This window comes from Mobula birostris, chromosome 17, assembly GCF_030028105.1.
Source record: "Mobula birostris isolate sMobBir1 chromosome 17, sMobBir1.hap1, whole genome shotgun sequence".
In the NCBI taxonomy this organism is placed as follows: Eukaryota; Metazoa; Chordata; class Chondrichthyes; order Myliobatiformes; family Myliobatidae; genus Mobula; species Mobula birostris.
Window position 1 is genome coordinate 48620967 of NC_092386.1, and position 20879 is coordinate 48641845.

At 41.8% G+C, this 20879-nt stretch overlaps 1 protein-coding gene across 8 annotated transcripts in view; it reads right to left on the reverse strand.

Moving 5' to 3' along the window:
* Positions 1-18854, reverse strand: part of LOC140211665 (guanine nucleotide-binding protein G(I)/G(S)/G(O) subunit gamma-7-like) — a 267308-nt gene extending 248454 nt beyond the window's left edge. For 5 of the 8 annotated variants that reach the window (XM_072281681.1, XM_072281685.1, XM_072281680.1 and 2 more), the window contains exon 1: positions 18580-18852. The gene's annotated coding sequence lies outside the window, so the exon portion shown is untranslated. Of the gene's footprint in view, positions 1-18579 lie in introns of all 8 variants that reach the window. The other 3 variants (XM_072281687.1, XM_072281686.1, XM_072281684.1) reach the window with 1 other exon arrangement.
* Between the last annotated feature and the right edge of the window lie 2025 nt (positions 18855-20879).

Sequence of the window (20879 nt, forward strand, 5' to 3'; positions counted from 1 at the left end):
ATCTGTGAGTCCTATGTTTTGTTAATATCACTTATTACCCCTCAACCATCAGGCTGTTAAACCAAAGGGAATAACTTTACTCAACTTTACTTGCTCCGTCACTGAAATATTTCCACAACCCATGGCTATAATCCACAAGATTCATTATCTCATGTTCTCAATATTTATTGTCTGTTTATTTATTTATTTATTTATTATTTCTTTCTTTTTGTATTTGCACAGTTTGCTGACTTTTGCACACTGATTGAACACCCAAGCTGGAGCAGTCTTTCATTGATTATATTATGGTTATTATTCTACTATGGATTTATTGAGTATGCCCACAAGAAAATGAAACTCAGGGTTGTATACGGTGACATACATGTACTTCGATAATAAATTTCCTTTGAACCTTAAACGTTTAGTAGATACGTATATTTTATGTTTATTGTTTATTTCTAATAAGATATTGCACTATGAGTTTACTCTTATTTACATGGCATAGTTATGGAGCGTTGTGTATGTGTATTACCTTGGTTAACACCAAATGTGAAAATAATCAACAGTAATGGTATATTCAAGTGCACAATGATACTGTAATGAATCTAATATGTAGTCTACTTAACTTCCTGCAGTTTTATTAAGTAAGATCTCATTTAAAACCCCTGAAGGAAGCTTCTAACTTGGGTGACTTTGAGAAAGCGTTTAACTCATTGCATAGCTTTATATATGCACAATGCAAGGATAGTAGAACAAGTATCAGCATTATGTATTAAGGTAAAACTTGAAAGAATTTGTGTACACTAAACAAACAAACAATAAAGACAAGGATGACAGAAAAGTAATTTCAAGATTAGTGGTTAAAAAAGATAAAAGGAGACCACTTATAAATAATGGGATTGAACAAATAATGTAAAAATAAATGATGTTTTCAGCAGGTCATACATAACAGAAATAAATTTTACATTTTGTTTTACATTTTGTGATGGCATAAAACAGGCTAGATGCAACATTAATGTACATGTATTAGTGGATCTCTCTGGGGTTGCCATGGTAAGTCAGCTGACATACTTTGTAAGGGTAACAGCAAAACACAGTACAATTCAGATTGTACTACTGCTTTTGGTGATTTGTTCTTTTAAAGCAAAGAAATTTAAACTTAAATAAATAAAGTCCCATAAAATAAATAAAAGGCTTGATTAGACATCTTGGAATACGGTGCATAGAAGAGATCCCATTTCAAAATAATTAATGGCACATACATTAACGTAGCTACAGTAACCTCAACTTGTTCCTGTTATTTATCAAGTTAAATGTTAAATTACCCTGGAGAAATATAATTTTAGTAATTCCTAGGAACATGAGATTTCTTTTCTGTTTTATCATGGTTGATGTTTATGGAATCTTGTAATTATCTCCTATATTCTCTACTTCAATATCAGATCTTTGATGATCTGTACTCTAATCGATTATCATCAGTCTGTACAAGTGAACTGCATTTCAGCAACTGCATCTGTGATCTCCTGGCACTGGGAAATAATGTAAAATTCATTTTCTGACAGAAGCATATCTGTAATAACTTATAAAGAGAATCCTTCATACTGACCACTGTACCAAGATTACTTTCAAACCCTTTACAATCTCTGCCATTTTCATTTTATAGACGTATGCCATTATCTTTATGCATAACATGCATCTACACAAGAGAAATCCTTCAGATTTCAGACAAAAGACTGCAGATGTTGGAATTCTAGATTAACACACAAAATGCTGCAGGAAGTCAGCAAGTCAGGCAGCATCAATGCAGGTAAATTGACAGTTGATGTTTCGGATCAAGGTAAATCCTGTTAAAGGGGCTCAACTAGAAACACCAACTGTCCATTTCTCTCTTTGGTGCTGCCAGACCCCTCTCCCCATATTGAGTTCCGTCTATATTTTGTGTGTTCCTTCAGATTTCAGGATGTGCATAACGTGATTCAAATCTTTCCAAAAATTATCAGTTTATTTATAATTCACTACCCGAGTACCTAGTTTCATGACCTACTGTGTGGTTTCAATCAAAAGGAATAGCTGTCTCCATTAGTGTTCCCTGTCCAAAACAGTAAGACCTACTATATGGAGATGGAGTTTGAAGCACCTCTTGCAAAGCAAAAAAAGACGCTAAATTCCAGTACTTTTTAAGACCAAGTACTGGATTCTTTCTTTATGCAATCGCTGGAGTTTGTCAAATTTATGATTGTAGAATTGGTTCAAGTTGCAGAAACCAACTGCGAATGGTGTATTAGGCACTGAAGGTTAATTTGCTGACTTTACGCATCTACTCAAATGAATTCCTCCAAGACATTACTGTTTTAGTAGAAATTTCCTCTGTTATACATGACTGGGAGAATAAGTAGAATATAATCAGAGTAGGACAGGATGCTCAAACAGGCATATACACATAAAGTACTTTGGAAGCAATTCTTCTCTTTCAGCTACAGTGAGGACAATATATAAAATGCATAAGCTTCCATAAAAGTGAAGCATACTGCAGTGAAAACTGCAAATGTCAGTGCTGGGCAAGGATTGCATTAGCAGTGATAGCTATGTACTCATCTTCTTCGGCCTGGAATTAGTGGTAGCTTTTAAAGAGGTTACCATCCAAAGTACAAGGGATTCTACTAATAATCTTTTTACAGATAGATGACAACATTTCATTTGTTCGAGTCATTGTCTAGTTTGCAATGAGATTAAGATGTTATACAAGCATTAATGTAGTGATTTTCTCTTTCTCAGTTCTGACAAAGGGTCTTCCACCTAAAATTTTAACTACATTTTCTCTTTCCTTAGTTGATGCCTGATCTGCTGAGTGTTTTCAACATTTCTGCTTTTAACTTTCACAATTAAAACTGCTTCAGCATGCAAACATGTTGGGCAGATCTACTGTGGCCCTGAGAATTTTGTTCTCAGGCCCCCACATCAAAACATTGCTTCCAACATTTTTGTCACCAGATCCTAGCATATTTACATGGTAAGGTGCAGATCTGAGGTAATCCCAGCACAAGCAAGCAGCTGCACTCACAACATAGCTCTGACTCCCAAGGAACTCTCGCCCCCAGGCTCGTGCTGTCAAAATCATTAGTGTTATTCAATATTTGTCTATGTTTTTGACATGCACAAACATTCACTAACACTTGGACCCTGGTTTAAAAAAATAAAAAGACGAGAGTGGAGTAAGCAGACATCCCACCTCTCCCGGAAGTTCCGGGAGTCTCCCGCATATTAATAGTGGCTCCCTGATACCCGCAAGTTATATACAATGTCCCGGAAATTGATTTTTTTGAGAGCGGGCGTGAGAGAATGCACGAGAAAGAGCGAGAGAGCAAGCACAAGAGCAAGAAAGCAAGCGCGAGAGAGAGCGAGCGCAAGTCAGAGCGAGTGCGAGTCAGAGCGACCACGAGCGAGAGCAAGAGCGAGAAAGCAAGCGCGAGAGAGCGAAAGAGCGAGAAAGCAAGCGCGCGCGAGACAGCGAGAAAGCAAGCGCGAGAGAGCGAGCACGAATGAGAGCGACCACGAGCAAGACAGCGCGCGCGATAGACAGCGAGAGCAAGAGCACGAGCGAGAGAGTTCCAAAAAAAGTCAGAGTGGCAGAGTGTTCCAAAAGAAGAAGATATAAAACGTACGTCACCCCAAACTACACTAAAGTGTACCCCTGCCTAATAGGGGTCAAAATAATGACAAGTGTTGCTCACTGCACTGTTTGCAACAGTGACTTTTCTATTACCCGTGGTGGGTTAAATGACTGTAAGAGACATGTTGAGGTGAGTTTAACAGGTGTCATTCGTTCATTAGCACAGCTAACGTTATTTAAACTAGCTGGCCAGCTGCTAAGGATCTACTCTATTGCAGACATCCCACCTCTCCAGGGAGTCTCCCGCAAATTGATGCTGCTACCTCCCTGCAATGAGTTTTTGCAGGGTGGGATGTCTGAGTAAGTAAAATGTAAGTGTAGATTAAAAGTTTAAAACATATGAACACACGCACACATAATGAGGAACAATTGAATTAAATTAAATAACCGAATAAGTTCCACTTCACTTGAATGGGATGGCTATGCTTGCACAAAGTTGGATCAGCAGGTTTTCTTCCCAGGAGGAGACCAATGGCACTATGCAACAGCAGCTGACAGCGTAGCCAGCAGAGCAGAAGATGTGCTATCAGTATAGAATCACACGAGTTCTAGAAAATGGGCATCAGCACTTGCCCATTTCCTTTTAAGCACGACTTGTCAAGATCAGCTGCACAACTGCCAGCCAGAAAGAACTATAATCTACAAGTCACCATAAAGGAATGAGGCAACAGCGATAGAAACAGACAAAACTAAAGTCTTTGTTCTTGCCATGTGGTTGCGGAAATGGAGGCAGACCTCTTGTGTGATTGTCCTTGCGGTGCTTTGTAACCAATAATTTGCTATCTAGCGACAGCTGTCAACTGATAACGTGGCCGATGATGTTGGCGCCTAATCCATGCATATGAGGGCAACAATATTACAATGAAAAGCTTACAGACGCTTATAATGTGAAATAGTACATTCATTCCAGGCAGAATGACACTTCTGCATTGAGGATGAATCTGAAAGAGTCTTTACCACTCAACAAAATGTTGGTCATTGTTGCGTTGGTCTGCTGTGGGCCACACAATTTCATCATCAGGAAGCTCAGTGAATAACAGCAGCTATCCAACTAGCAAATAAAACGACTAGATATAAATTCCATTGTTGACATCCTTTGGTTGTTCCAAAGTGCCTTATAACATGGTTAATGAGTATACACTCAATAAAGAGCAGAAGCAGGAAGAAAGGGGGAAGCAAACAAGATGGCTCCTCAGGAAGAACTTATCAGGGTGTATTTCTAATAACAACACATTGTTCAATCCTTCCCTCGGTTAATAATGTCATGGTATTCCCTCAGTTGCATCACAAAATTAAGACATCATAAAATAAACATTTGAAAGGAAATTTAAAGTGAATCCTGCAATATTCAATGTAACATTCAAATAATCACCATGAATGCTTTGCATTTGTGTTTTTGTCTATCCCAGTGTTCCTATCCAATACTACCTCACTGGCTGCAGCATAACTAGCACAAGGTTGTTGTTTTTAGTGGTGAAACTAGAAGGTTACATTGGAGGAAGACCTCAAGTAATTATTGATTTAGAAGATCTAGCTGCATTTGTCTCCACATCTAGGCGGACTACTGGCACTCACCAAAATGGTGGATCAGCAGTTCTAGTAAGCTTTTTAAGAACTGATTCCTCGACTGGTGCAAAACCTTGATAGCCTCTTCACAACATAATGACGGAATCTGAGTTTTCAGACCGGCATTCAGTCTGTGGTTGGCTTCTTCGACAATGGAGAGCACAAAGTTGGTCACAGAAACTACTTCTTGGTTGAGCTTCACATAAGGTTGGTCATTACTTTCATGCTAGCTCCAAGTCTTGCAAAACTCTGAGCAATGAATCCTTCACACTGAAAGGGAGCATGCAAGCATCTTTCCCAATGGACCAGAGATTTTGATGCATATACCTATTAGATTTGTTTGAAAACTGCCCCATCAATGTCCTTATCTGTGTGTTCTTTAGCAGATCTTGCCTATGGTATCACTTGCCACATGGCACTCGCTCCTTTCATTGAAAGCAGGCCAGCCATGCCCAACACAGGAGTATGGTGAGATCCAATGTTGTCCTCTAAGTTATACTAAGTGCCAATATCTGGGTAGTGACTGCGAATGTGGAATTGTATGGTGCTGTGTCTTCACCATCAGTACTCTCTTCCACTTCTTACAATACTTGGTCAACTTGTAGTTCATGAATAGGTAAAAGGTATGTCGCATCCGGAGTTTCTCCGGTTAGTGGACGATTTCCCTCCACGCCTCTCTGACGTAGTGGGGAACTGCGTACGAGGCAAGTTACAGCAGTGGTTTGCCATTGCCTTCAGTCAGGTGAGCTTCCAAAAAGATCACCAGCTCATAACCCAGCACGGATGGAAAGCATGCAGGGGAGCCAGCTAGATTCAAACTCGGGACCTTTCGTCCCGAAGTCCGACGCTGATGCCACTATGCCACCAGCCGGGTTAGTTGAAACAAAAAGTAATACCTGTGACGAGAGGAGAGAGAGAGAGAAAGTTAAGTGCTTGCTTACATCACCTGTACATATAAGGAGGAGCACTGTGTTAGTTAATGGGCAGTAGGATATAAAATAAATGACTAAGAACAAGGATCCATCATCCTTGATGGGTTTTGTCTCACCGCTAGCCACAAACTCAATGGGAGGTCTCAATGATGGCAAGCCCTATGTGAGGCTAAGGATGTACAAGTACACCCTCATCTCTGGATAGCTCCTGCTACATCTACTTGTAAATTCCTTGCAAGATGGAAGTGTGTCAATGATGGTCTATAATGCCTGGGAAATGCAATCTTCATGACTGAATGGAAAATTGTACATCAGTCACTGAAAGTAAGCATACAGGTACAGCAGGCAGTGAAGAAAGCTAATGGCATGTTGGCCTTCATAACAAGGGGAATTGAGTGTAAGAGCAAAGAGGTCCTTCTGCAGCTGTACAGGGCCCTGGTGAGACCACACCTGGAGTACTGTGTGCAGTTTTGGTCTCCAAATTTGAGGAAGGACATTCTTGCTATTGAGGAAGTGCAGCGTAGGTTCACAAGGTTAATTCCCAGGATGGTGGGACTATCATATGTTGAAAGATTGGAGCGACTGGGCTTGTATACTCTGGAATTCAGAAGGCTGAGAGGGGATCAGATTGAAACATATAAGATTATTAAGGGATTGGACACGCTAGAGGCAGGAAACATGTTCCCGATGTTGGGGGAGTCCAGAACCAGAGACCACAGTTTAAGAATAAGGGGTAGACCATTTAGAACAGAGTTGACGAAAAACTTTTTTACCCAGAGAGTTGTGGATCTGTGGAATGCTCTGCCTCAGAAGGTAGTGGAGGCCAATTCTCTGGATTCTTTCAAGAAAGAGTTAGATAGAGCTCTTAAAGATAGCGGAGTCAAGGGATATGGGAAGAAGACAGGAACAGGGTACTGATTGTGGATGATCAGCCATGATCACAGTGAATGGCGGTGCTAGCTCGAAGGGCTGAATGGCCTACTCCTGCACCCATTGTCTATTGTTGGAACCTGAAACAAAAACCTTTCAAGAAGCATCTGTGGGAAGGGTAAACAGTCAACATTATTGAATAGCTGGACGTGTTTGCAAACTGAGAGACAAGAAGTGCTACAGAGGTAATCGGACTGTGAGGATATGGTGGAGCTAATGAATGCTAGACATGGATTATAAGTAAAGATTAGAAGAATGAGGAGAGTTCGAGGCCTATAGTCTGGTGCTTAAAGATGCATCCATTGACACTGATCACTCATAGGAGGTCAATGAACTTTGTTTTGAACTGCATTCAGGCACTTCAAACAGCACCTAGTTGTAACTGTCATGGCTAACTACTTCCACTGCCTTCATAGCATGTGTCTGAAGGGCCTCCACAGGATACCAGAGGCTTTTCTTACTTTCCACTTTCTCCACCAAGCTGTGCAACGCAGTGTTTAAACACCCAGGCTCCGTTGCACTTTTCCTCACTCATTTCTCAGTCAGATTCATTGATTGCAGCATATGTACCAGCTTCCCTTTTCCCTCGTGTCTTCAGGGTATGCTGTCATTTACATGTTCCAAATTGGAGTACAATGCTTGGTGCCCACATTATGATCCCCTTTACACTGGAGAAGCATGCAGATTGGGCCAAACACCTCCCTTGGACCATGAAATTGATCATGAGTGTCCAGTTGTCTATCACTTTAATTGCACCTTATTTTGGCCTCTTGCACTGCTCCATCAAAGACCAACATAAGCTCTAGAGACGGCATCCCATCGTCCAACTTGGTGTATTGCAGCTTCGGGGCTTTATAGTGAATTCAATAATTCCAGAAAACACATCTTTCTAGTTTTTATGACCACCTACTGGCTCTGATAAAAAGCTATCAAAATGTAATATTAACTGTGTTTTTCTTTGTCAGCAGAGGATGCTGTCTTGCTGAGTATTTCCAGCATTCTCCTTTTTATTTCTGATTTCCAACATTTGCAATTTTTTGTATCTCAGTTGCAGAGTTATTTTTCCTCTCTCTCCCCAGTCTTCATTTATCTCCTTGTTCTCACATCTCTTCCAGACAGATCAGCTGTGATTAACAATCATCCCTCTGTTGGCAATGCCACCACTTGTATACTTCAGTTTCACTTGCTCTCCCCTCTATCAGAGACACTTATTTTGTTCTTTCTATCTCGCATGTCCCAAACCTTCAACTTAAAGCATGTATGATTTCTAATTTTTCCAAGTTCTGGTGAAAGATCAACCTGAAATGATACCTGTTTCTATCCTCGGGCACTGCCTGCGCTGCTGAGTGTTTGCAGTTCTTTTTTTTATTTCAGGTTTTCAACATGTTCAGTTTTGACTATATTCATGAATATTTGATTCAACTTATGACCAATGCTTTATAAAATGACCACATCTGAAATAAGAATTTATTTAACATGCAATGTAGGGACAAGTTGGGTAAGAGATCAGAAAAACACGTTTATCTGTACTGAGATTACAGCTGTAAAAACCTGTCAGAATCACCAATGGGATTAGATAAATATGAACAATTTGTTTGTGAACTGTTATTCTCAAAGGGCCTATATGCATAACACACACTTTAATGCATACAAATAAAATTCAAGTCTGAGATCAGTTGTATAATATTAAACTTTTGCAGTCTTCTAAAATAAAATTATTTCAGATTCAACAAGTATCTCAATGCAGCTAGGAAAAATTAGTGACAGAATGATAAAGAATGGATATGCATAAACTTTGTACATTTTATCTTAGAAGGACCAATAATTTCACCTGCTCACATCTGGCTAATCATTTTAAATGGGGAAATTGCTTCCCCATGCTTTGAAGTCCTGTAAGTGTTTGCTTATTGCTTGCTAAAGTTCAGAAGAACGCTGCCTCAACCAAGGAGGGGAAAGAATTTGGAGGACAGATATAGACTTAGAACTGCAAACAACATACAAAAGAAAACCGACACAGAACATCAAAACTGAACCTCATGAAAACTACCTTTTTTCTACTCTGGCAGACCACAGTACGTGTGCTTGCAACACTGTGTGTCCGACAGAGTGATAAGCAGCACTGGGGCTCCACGGGGGACTGTCTTGTCTCCCTTTCTCTTCACCATTTACATCTCGGACTTCAACTACTGCACAGAGTCGTGTCATCTTCAGATGTTTTCTGGTGACTCTGCCAGAGTTGGATGCATCAGCAAGGGAGATGAGGCTGAGTACAGAGCCACGGTAGGAAACTTTGTAACATGGTGTGAGCAGAATTATCTGCAGCTTAATGTGAAAAAGACTAAGCAGCTGGTGGTAGACCTGAGGAGAGCTAAGGTACCGGTGACCCCTGTTTCCATCCAGGGGGTCAGGGTGGACATGGTGGAGGATTACAAATACCTGGGGATACGAACTGACAATAAACTGGACTGGTCAAAGAACACTGAGGCTATCTACAAGAAGGGTCAGAGCCGTCTCTATTTCCTGAGGAGACTGAGGTCCTTTAACATCTGCCGGACGATGCTGAGGATGTTCTACGAGTCTGTGGTGGCCAGTGCTATCATGTTTGCTGTTGTGTGCTGGGGCAGCAGGCTGAGGGTAGCAGACACCAACAGAATCAACAAACTCATCCGTAAGGCCAGTGATGTTATGGGGATGGAACTAGACTCTCTGACGGTGGTGTCTGAAAAGAGGATGCTGTCCAAGTTGCATGCCATCTTGGACAATGTCTCCCATCCACTACATAATGTACTGGTTGGGCAGAGGAGTACATTCAGCCAGAGACTCATTCCACCGAGATGCAACACACAGCGTCATAGGAAGTCATTCCTGCCTGTGGCCATCAAACTTTACAACTCCTCCCCTGGAGAGTCAGACACTCCGAGCCAATAGGCTGGTCCTGGACTTATTTCATAATTTACTGGCATAATTTACATATTACTATTTAACTATTTATGGTTTTATTACTATTATTTATGGTGCAACTGTAACGAAAACCAATTTCCCCCGGGATCAATAAAGTATGACTATTGTTTATTTCCGCTCCTGTCCCACCCACAAGAACCAAGAAATAAGAGCAGAAATAGTTCAATCAGCCCCTTCGCCCTGCTTTGTCATTCAATGAGATCACGGCAGATCCAATCTCAACATAATTTCTCTTCCATTATTTGAGATCATCTACAAATCTGCAGTCTAAATTCCAATTTGCAATAATTCTTAAGCATTTTCATCTTGTACTAAATGGTTGGTCTGTGCACTGACCCTTATGCTCCTGGTTTTCAATCTTAAAATTTATGATAGTGTCTTAAGGCTCTTTGGTCCACCATGTCTATGGCAACCATTAAGTACCTACCTGTAACACACATCAAAGTTGCTGGTGAACGCAGCAGGCCAGGCAGCATCTGTAGGAAGAGGTGCAGTCGACGTTTCAGGCCGTCCTGACGAAGGGTCTCGGCCTGAAACGTCGACTGCACCTCTTCCTACAGATGCTGCCTGGCCTGCTGCGTTCACCAGCAACTTTGATGTGTGTTGCTTGAATTTCCAGCATTTGCAGAATTCCTGTTGTTTGCGTTTAAAAGTACCTACCTGTACTAATTTAATTGATCTGCACATAACCATAGATTTTAATGTCATGATGTTTATATAAATATTTCATTAATGTTGTGAGAAAAAACATTACGCTCTAGACTTCACACACCTAGGGTGTGAAGAAATTCTTCCTTGTCCCTTACTGAAACCTTTACCTTCTGTTCATTGACACCTCTGCTAAGAGAAAAAAAATTCCCATATCTATCCCACTTAAGCTACTTATAATTTATATACATTTGTACATTCTGTACCCATGCTAATGAAGAACGATAACATGAATCTCTTCTTAATCATTTTATTTACCTATGTAATTGCCTTCAGAGACCCTTGGAAATGTATATCAAGGTCCTACTATTCCTCAGTACTTTCTACTAAATATCCTAGCCTTATTAGTTCCTCCAAAATATAAGCCCAGCCACTTTTACTATTAAATTCTATTTTTCTGTGCATCTTGCCAATTCATATCATTCTGAGGCCAAACATTACCCCCCTCTCTATCCACAATATCACCAATTCTTGTGTCAACTGTGAATTTATTAATCATTTCTCCTACATTCACATTCAGATCATTAATATATGTATCAAACAGCAGGGGTCCCAGCACTGACCCCAGGCCTCCACCAGCAAAAGTAAACCTTGTCTATCATCCTCTACCTCCCAGCACCAAGCCCATATCAGACTCAATTTGCCAAACTGCCTTTATTCATGTGCTTCCACACGTTACATGTGTGGGCCTTATTAAATGTCTTGTTGAAGTCCATATAGATCACATTCACTGCACTATCCTCAATGACACAACTAATTACTACCTCAAAAAAGTCAATTGAATTAATCCAGCAGGTTCTCCCCTTATCAAAACTATGCTGATTACCCTTAAGACACCCTTTTTTCTCAGCGCAAATGAATCCTGGTTTATGCTCATTGACTTCCCTGTATAAAGTTATCAAATTCACTATCCTCCGTTCACGTGGCACATCTTCTGTGGCGTGAGAAGATTAGAAGTCTGACACTTTGGTCTTGAACAGGCCCTACTGTTTCCTTGCCCTTAAAGCTTATTAAGAAATTCTCTTAAATTTGTCTGCCAGATCTATTTTGTGCCCTCTTAATTCTGTACTTTTTATATGCCTCTTGCACTTTCTATAGCTCTATAAAGTTTATTTCCACTACTCAAAACCTGCCATAAGCTAACAATTTTGCTGAAACAAGATTCTTTCATCTTGTGGCCTTATCTTTCACCATTATGGGCAGATCTTGGCCCTGAAAATTCACAACTCCACTAGAATGGCTCCTCTAGTTACCTGCAAGTTTACTTTCAAGCTCTCCGTCCGCTTTAGCCAAGTCCTGTCATATAATTTCGAAACTGGTCTTTCTCCAATTCAGGCCCATCTTTGTCCTTCGCCATAACTTCCAGAGTTATCATCACTGTCTTCAAAATGCTCTTCCACTAACACATCCTCCACCCTAGGGGTTCCCAACCTGGAGTCCACAGACTCCTTGCTTAATGGTACTGGTCCATGGCATAAAAATGGTTGGGAATCCCTGCTCCACTCTGATGGCTACATTACCCTTCTCGTTACGACTCCAACAAAATGCTTCAAACTCTCCCTGAGACACTTTAAAAACTCTGTTCCTCTAAGCCTTTCACGCTAAGGCAATCTTGCTTAATATTCAGCATCGTGAACTCCCCTATTACCCTATTATTTTTATACTTCTTTGTGACTGTCCTACCTATCTACTACTCAACCTTCTGCTGACTGAAGGCCGTCAGTACACTTCCAGCAACATGATCACGACCCTATGTTTTTCCAAGCTCCATCCAGACGGTCTCATTTGCAGTGCTTTACAGATTCCTCCATTAGTAATGCAAAGCCAGCTACTCTATTACATCTCCTCCCACAGATAAAAGTTCTATATGTTGCAATATGGAGTTGCCAATCCTACCTAGCTTTCAATCATGTTAGTGACAGTGTCATATTTCCACCCTTAGTTCATTTGGCTTAATTGTCAAAATAGATGCAATCCAACCCTGTGTCTTCCCAGCAGCTTATCAAGTCTGCGACTGCCCTGCTTACTGGACCTAGTTTTACCTCCTATATTTGGCTATTGTCTCTTTTTCTGAGTCCCATAAGACCCTCTCCAGCAGCACTAGCAAACTACAAATTCTGTTCGGGTGCATTCTCGTTTGGACTCAAATGGCCTGTGCAGATTCCACCAATTTCACAAACAGTCCCAGCCTAGGAGCTAAAGCTCCCCTTTGTAGCTTCTCTCCAGACACATACAGGTTTCCCCCGCTATCCGAATGTAGAGTGTTCCTATGAAACCGTTCATAAGCCGAAATGGCGTAAAGCGAAGAAGCAATTACCATTAATTTATATGGGGAATTTTTTTGAGCGTTCCCAGACCCAAAAAATAACCTGCCAAATCATACCAAATAGCACATAAAACCTAAAATAACACTAACATATAGTGAAAGCAGGAATAATATGATAAATACACAGCCTATATAAAGTAGAAATAATGTATGTACACTGTAGTATTCACTTACCAGAATTGGGAAGTTTGAGCCAAAATCGATTTGTCCAAAAAAAATCGGCATATACACACGTGCATGTCACAGATTCACACATACATGCATTCGCATGTCACGCATGCACACACACCTGCCCGCGCAAGGCTTCATGGTCATGGTAGTCTTTCTCGGGGTAAACCCAAGTTTAAAACGAGCGACTTTTTTCGTAAAAGCGAAAATCCTCTTTCGGTTAATAAAAACCAGTACTAATGTAGGTCTTTCATAAAAGCAAAATGTCGTAAAGAGAACGTTTGTAAAGCGGGGGACACCTGTATTTGTCTTTTCCTATACACAGTAGCACATGGCACCAGAATTGATTTGGAGATTACAAATGTGGAGGACCTGCTTTTTAATATGCTACTCATCTCCCTAAACTCAAGTCGCAGCACCTCGTCCGTCACATAATTTATGTCATAAATAACAATGTGAACCATGACCTCTGACTATTTTTAACCTCCTCCCCTTTAGAATGCCCTGCAACTGTGCTTGGATATCCTTGACCCAGGAAGGCAAGATACCACCCTGGGTTCAAGCTGACAGATGCAGAAGGTTGCTAACTATTGCCCTTGGACTCTTCCTCCTCCTCTTTTTTGCAACTGAGCCAACTGTAACCTTGGCTTATACCGTTCTCCCCAGATGAATATTAACTCCACTAGTTCCCAACATTGAAAAGTGGTTCTGAAATCAAATACACTTTGAGGTTTCTTTGGTTACCTATTGGTTACCTTTCTCTGACTGAAAATCTTTTAAGTTCCTTTATCCTTAACTTCTTTACGTGCAAATCCTTTCAACACTGAGACCTTCCTACCTCTATTCCAACCATCTAACTCTACAATGTCTACTTACCTATAAACATGGCCTTACACAGTCTCTGTTTCCTTTTCCATATCTTTGCAGGCCAACCTTTCTTTTCTGATAAACACAAGAGATCCTACAGATCCTGGAAATACAGAGCAACGTACATCTCCATTTCTCAAACAGCTGTCCTCACCTCATCTTCCTGGCATCTTAACAGTGATAGAGTTCTTCTTGTCCCTACCACCACCCCATGAGCCTTCGCATCCGGCAAATTGTCCTCCCCAACTTCTGCCATATTCAACTGGACCCTACCACCAAACACACTCTATGCTTTCCATAGGGATCACTCACTCTGTGATTCCTTTGTCCATTCATCCCTCCCCACTAATCTCCTTCCTGGCACTGATCTCTGCAAGTGAAAGAAGTGCTACACCTGCCCATTCCCCTCCTCTCTCAACTCCATTCAGGGCCCCAAATAGTGGTGTCAGGTGAGTTAACATTTCACCTGTGAATCTGTTGGGGTTATCTACTGTATCCAGTGCTCTCAAGGTGGCCTTCTCTATTTTTGGTGAGACCTGACGTAGTTTGGGAGATCACTTTGTCGAGCACCTTCGCTCCATCTACAAAAAGCAGAATTTACAGGTGGCTAACCATTTTAATTCCAATTCTCATTCCCATTCCAACATGCCAGTCCATGGCCTCCTCTACTGTCATGATGAGGCCACTGTCAGATTGGAGGTGCAACATCTCATATTCCGTCTGGGTAGTCTCTAACCTGATGGCATGAACATCAATTTCTCCATCTTCCAGTAATTTTTACCCTCTCCTTTCCCTCAACTTAGTTTCCCACTCTGGGCCCCATTTATCTCTTTCTTCTTCTCACTTGCCCTCTGGTGCCCCTCCTCCTTCCTTTGCTCCCACAGTGCATTCTCCTCTCCTATCAGATTCCTTCTCCGGTCGTTTACCTTTTGCACATATCATTTTCCAGCTTCTTGCTTCACGCCACCTCCCCCACCCACCTGGCTTCACCTATCACTTTCTAGCTTATACTTCTTCCCCCTCCCTCTTACCTCCTTATTTTGGCTCCTTCCGCATTTGTTTCCAGTCTTAATGAAGGGTCTCAGTCTAAAACAACAACTGTTTACTCCTTTCCATAGATGCTGCCTGACCTGCTGAGCTCCTCTCGCGTTTTGTGTGTATTGATTATTTTCTGGTCTCTTTTTTCTTCTCCCATCCTGAAAGACATTATTTAAACCTCTCAGTCAATTATTAGGTCACTAAATCTAAATTCTTATTTGGCTCTGTGTCACTTCTTGTCTGATGATACAACTCTTGGTAAGTAAATACAAATTGTTGATAGTGTGGCACATGCTTCCTTTGTCATTTAATGTCTGTATTTCACTTTGTTCCCTGGATTTTATGATGCCTACCTTCTTCAGATTTGTATTTGATCTCTTTCAACTTTAGCCTACCCCTCCTTCTATCCTAGTCACTGTTCAAGTTTTCTTGGTCTGTTTCTCTCCATCCCAGTTCTTCCTTAGTTCAATCAAAACTTGTATTTACATAGCACCACTAACGCAGCATAACATCCTCAAGAAATTTATAGGAATATTACCAAATGAAAACAGACTCCGAGCCACACGAAGTGATATTATGGCAGATGGTGAAAACTAGTTAAAGAGAGGATTTGACAAGCAACTTAAAGAAAGGAGGAGCTTAGGGTGGAGATTTATCTCCGGCCTTTACAACTGAGGCTGCAACCATCAGTGGTGGATGCAGGAAGAGTCCATTCGGGATGGTGAAGATTTAGCGATTCAAGGAGCAGAGGCTTGTAAGATGGAATAGGATGCTCTTCTTTCTTCTTATCAGTCATCTTCCACTATGTTTTTCTTCCATGATTTGCTCTTTCTCTTTTTCCCCTCCTTGTGCTGTCTGGTGATTTCTTCAGTCTGGGCTACTTAGATTTTCTCATTTCCCGAGGCTATATTTTCCTTTCTTGTATTGCTATATTACACTTCCAATCTAGCAATGTCCCAACCTGTGTTTTGCTCTTTTCCCTATGCACCTTCCTCTCCTGACCTTTCTCCTATCTTTGTTTTTTGTTTCATTTTACAGGAGCATCATCCTTCGATTTGTTCCTGGTCCCTCCTGTGTTTTCTCACCCTACATCACTCCACTGTGAGTAACTACCTTTCCTCCCATGTCACTGCATTTTTCTCTCCAACTGCTAACTTTCCTCATGCTCTGCTGCGTTTTTTTAACCGGTTCTCTCACCAACACAACTTCTTATGCTCTTAATGACATTTCTTTAGTGATGTTTCCTATCCATCCTGGCCTTCTTTCTTCCCTCTACTTTTCCTCTTTTGTTTCTTCTTCTCAATCTCAATAGAACACAGGCAGTGAAGAGATATAAAACAGAGGGACCAGGAGCAAATCTAAGGATATATGTGTTTTATCAATTTCTCATTTGTCCCCATATATCTTCCACTGAGGCTGTTTCTCCCTCCTTTTATCCCCCATCTACTTAAATTTATTTATCCCCTTCTTCTCTATTTTTGTCACCTTTTTCTTATTCCTGTCTCCATGTTGCCACCTCCCTTTTCCTACCCTTCACTTTATCTTTCTCTCCCTGATACTCTCTCTCTTTCCCCACCTCCCACACCCTCAGTTATCCTCTGTTCTTTCCCCTTGCTGTTCATGTCCATTTCTAACTCTTTTTAACAACCTCTATATCTTCACTTTCATTTCTCACTCACAACCTGTCTACATTGCTCTCTACATCTCTGCTCCTTTTAGTTTCCCTTTATCTCCTTCCCATTTATTACAGGTCTCTGTCTTTCACTGTAAAAGTCTCTATCTCCATGTGAATGAGAATTGCTGAGCCATGTGAATGAGAATTGCTGAGATGAGCAGTAAAAGAGACATAGAGAAAAAGGAATGACTATGAGTGGAAAGGAGTTGCAAAGGAGATTTATCTCTTGCCATTCCTCTCCCCCATATTCAATATACATTTCTCTCTATTCATTTACAGGACATTGATTGACATGGCAGTTAAGAGTCAACCATTTTGATGGATCCAGAGTCACTTAACGGTCAGACCACTTAAGGCTAACAGATTTCTTTCTCTGATAGACACCAGTGAACCAGATGGATTCCAGTTTGATTCAACTACTTGAATTCAAAATTTTCAGCAGCTGTTACAGAATAAACACTTGTGTCTCTGAATCAATGGTCAGAGTTTAGTACCTTAATCACTATGGTTTTGTACTCCAGTCCTTTACCTCTTCAACAAATACTTCTCACTTCCACTTGTTCCCCTCTGTCCACTTCTTCCTTCCTAGCCTGAGTCCATAGACTTCTCTCAGATTTTCTCTACAGTAGTCCTTCCCTTAGTCTGTCCATTTTTTTTTTACAGTATAACTAAATTCCTTTCTTGCAGTTTTTCTATTTCTCTCTATCCATTCCCCAGTTTTTGTCCGTCAATCTTTCTGCATCTCCATTCCACAATGACAGATTCTGTCAACAACTTATCTTTTATCCGTCTTGGTCTGTCCATCTCTCTCTCTCCGTTCCTCTGCATCACAGTCTGTGAATGTCTTTTCCCCTTTTTCTTTCATTTTATTTTTCCTATTCCCCACTCTCTCCCTTTGCTAATTTCACTCTTTGCATTCTGTATGCCTTAGTCTGTCCATCTGTCTCATTCCATTCCCAATGGTCTGTTTCAATTTCCCAGAACTTCCAGTGGTCCATCCCACTCCATTACTCTGCATTTATGTGTCTATTATCATTGTCTGAAAATATCTTTTCATTTTCATGGTCTCAATCTGTTTGTCCTTCCTCTTCCACATTCTCTTTCAATATATCCATTTCTACCAACACCCACTACCTCCTTCAAATCTGTCATTTTCTCTCCCTCCAGTCCCACTGTCTTGATCTGTCACTTTCTCTCTCCATCCCTGACCAGCTCAACCTGTCTAATTCTATTTCTCCTTTCCCTACTGTCTCCACTTGTCAATTTAACTCCCATTTTCACTTTCAGTATGTCAATTGCCATCTCTTCACCCCAATGTGTCAGTTTTCTTCTCCCCCTTCCCTATTCTTTATGATCTGTCCACTCTATTCACCTATCAATCTGTTCATTTCTTTCTCCATTCCCCACCGATCTGTCAGTTTTCTCCATTCCCTACAATCTCAGTCTATTAATTTACGTATCAATTCCTCTCCATTGCTCACTATAGACTTCTCAGTTTGTCCATATTTCTTTTTCTTATTTCGGCTTCTCAGCCAGCTACTTCCCATTGCATTTCTCCACTCTGTGTGTCCATTTCTCTCCCCCACCCCCAAACCCCGTCACTTTCCCTCCCTGTCCTCCACCCTCCCCGAACTCGGGTGAATCCCCGGCGTTGATTTCAGCGGCGGCCGGCGGAGGCGGCGAGGCCTGGGGCTCGGCCGGTGCCCCTTGGTCGGGCCGGGCTTTCCCTGGCGCGGCTCCGGCCACTGCCTACTCTTACCTGGGTCCACGAAGCGAGCGGAGGCGGCGAGCTGGAGTAGGAGGCGGTGGCGACAAGTGATGGAGAGCGGGCGGCGAGCCCGGCACCGGCTCCGGCAGCCGAGGAGGCGAATGAAGCGAGGCGGCAGCACCGCGAGAGAGAGAGAGACAGACAGACAGAGAGAGAGAGAGAGAGGCGGAGAGAGGGGCAGAGGGAGAAAACGGAGGGGAGAGTCAGCAGCCAGACGTCAGCAGGAGAGAGATACTGGGGGAGGGAAAGAGACAGGGGAGAAATACAGAGAGGGAATAGACTGATAGAGGGGGAGAGTTACAGATGGGGGGGGACGATGAGAAATCTACAAGGATAAGAGGAAGGCAGTGAGATTGAAAGCTAAAAGGGGAGGGGGAGAGAGTATAGAGATAGAGAGAGTGTGAGATACACAGAGAACGACAGGGAGAATTATAAAAGGGGAAGGGAATGGGCAGAGTACTTACAAGGAGAAGGTGAGGGGGAGTGTGATGGATGCAGAGAGATACAGGAGAGAATGTGAGGGGTGTGAGAGAGCTGAGGCGAGTTAGAAATATGACACAAAAAGAAACAGGAGAGGAGAATGGGGAGATTTAATTAGAAATCAAATAATGGGCTGAGGGAGAGAAGAGAGTGTAGCAGTGAAGTTATAGAGGGAAAAGTAGATACAAACATGAGATGGTGAGGAGAGTAAACAGTTGATGAATGCGAGTCAAGAGATATGGGGAGAGAGCAGGGAGAATGAAATTGGAAATAATGTTGGATCAGCCCAGATCCTATAGAATGGCAGAGCAGAGTTCTGGGGCTAATTGGCCTAGACCTGCTCTTGTTTCTTATGTAAAGTGATAAAGGAACAGATACGTGGAGAAAGAAATGTTTGACCAAATTGGGGGTGGTTGTGAGGATCAAATGAAAGGTGATGTATACAGAGAAAAAGAGATCTTGAGGGAGAAAAGAAATGCATGGGAATGGGGGGGAGGGGGAGTGTGAGATACAAGGAGAGATCATTTATGAGGCAATCCTTTTAAAAGACCAGCATTTACTGCTCTTGCATAATTGTCTCAGGTGGAGGTGATTTGAGCCATATTTTTGAGTCACAACTATTTTTCTGGTGAAAGTGCTCTAAAGTTGTTGGGTAGGGAATTCCAATCCCTGGACCCTATGTCAGTGAAGGAGCAATGATATGTTCCTATGTCATAATGTGTGATTTTTGAAGTAGCCTGTAGGTGCTGATATACACACACATGCTTGTCGCCCTTGTCCTTAGGTTTGGGTGGTGCTTTCAGAGTAGCCTTGAGTATCTACGCTGTGTTCTGCTGATGGTAACAATATGAATGAATGCTTTAATTCTTGGATGAAGTGCAAATCAAGCAGGCTGCTTTTTCCTGAATGATATTGAGCTCCTTAAGTGTTGTTGGGACTATGCTTTGAGAATAGATGAGTACCTTGCAAATATTCCATCGTTCTCTTACATTGTTCTTTGTAGATGGTGGAAAGGTGATTCAAAGGTGTATCATTTGTATCCTTCAGCATTTTGTGTGTGTTGCTTGTATCACTTGTTGTTGGATACCTGGCCTCTGACTTGTAAACACAGTATTTATGTGGCTGGTCATGTGGAATTTCTCGTCATGAGTGACTCCCCTCCATCGAGCCACGAATGTCTGGATGCTGATGGTGGGGCACATGTCAGGATTTTGCTTTGTGTTGTTGGAGATGATTATTGTCTGGAATTTTCATCACACAAATGTTGCTTACCACCAGGTGAAGACCAAGCTGGAAGAAAGAACATGGCTCAAATGTGACTCATCAGTAGGGCTGAGCAGTCAGTGAACAATCCCACACAAGTGAATGCATGTCCAACAGCACTTATAGATACAAGAAGTATGCATGACAGAACTGCCTACTGATCGGCAAATCAGCCACCATCGCAAGCATTCATTCCTTCCAGCATCAGAGGCCCATGGTGGCGGAGAGGGTGAATGGTTGTGGACTGGGTGCCTGCCAAGAAAGGTGCTATGCTTTGTTATGGTGTCGAGCATCTTGATTGTTGTCGAAGCTGCACTCATCCAGGCAAATGGAGAGTATTCCGTCACAGTCCTGAACTGATTGTGAGCTGCATACATGATTTGGAGAGTTAGGAGGTGAACTATTCACTACAGGATTCCTAGCTTCTGACCTGTTCACTCCACAGCCACAGGAGGCTGAGGCCAGATACTGAGAGGCCATTACCAAGGTCGGAGAATTAGGCTGTGCCGGGACCATAGTTTTCAATGTTAAAAACTAGAGAGATTGAA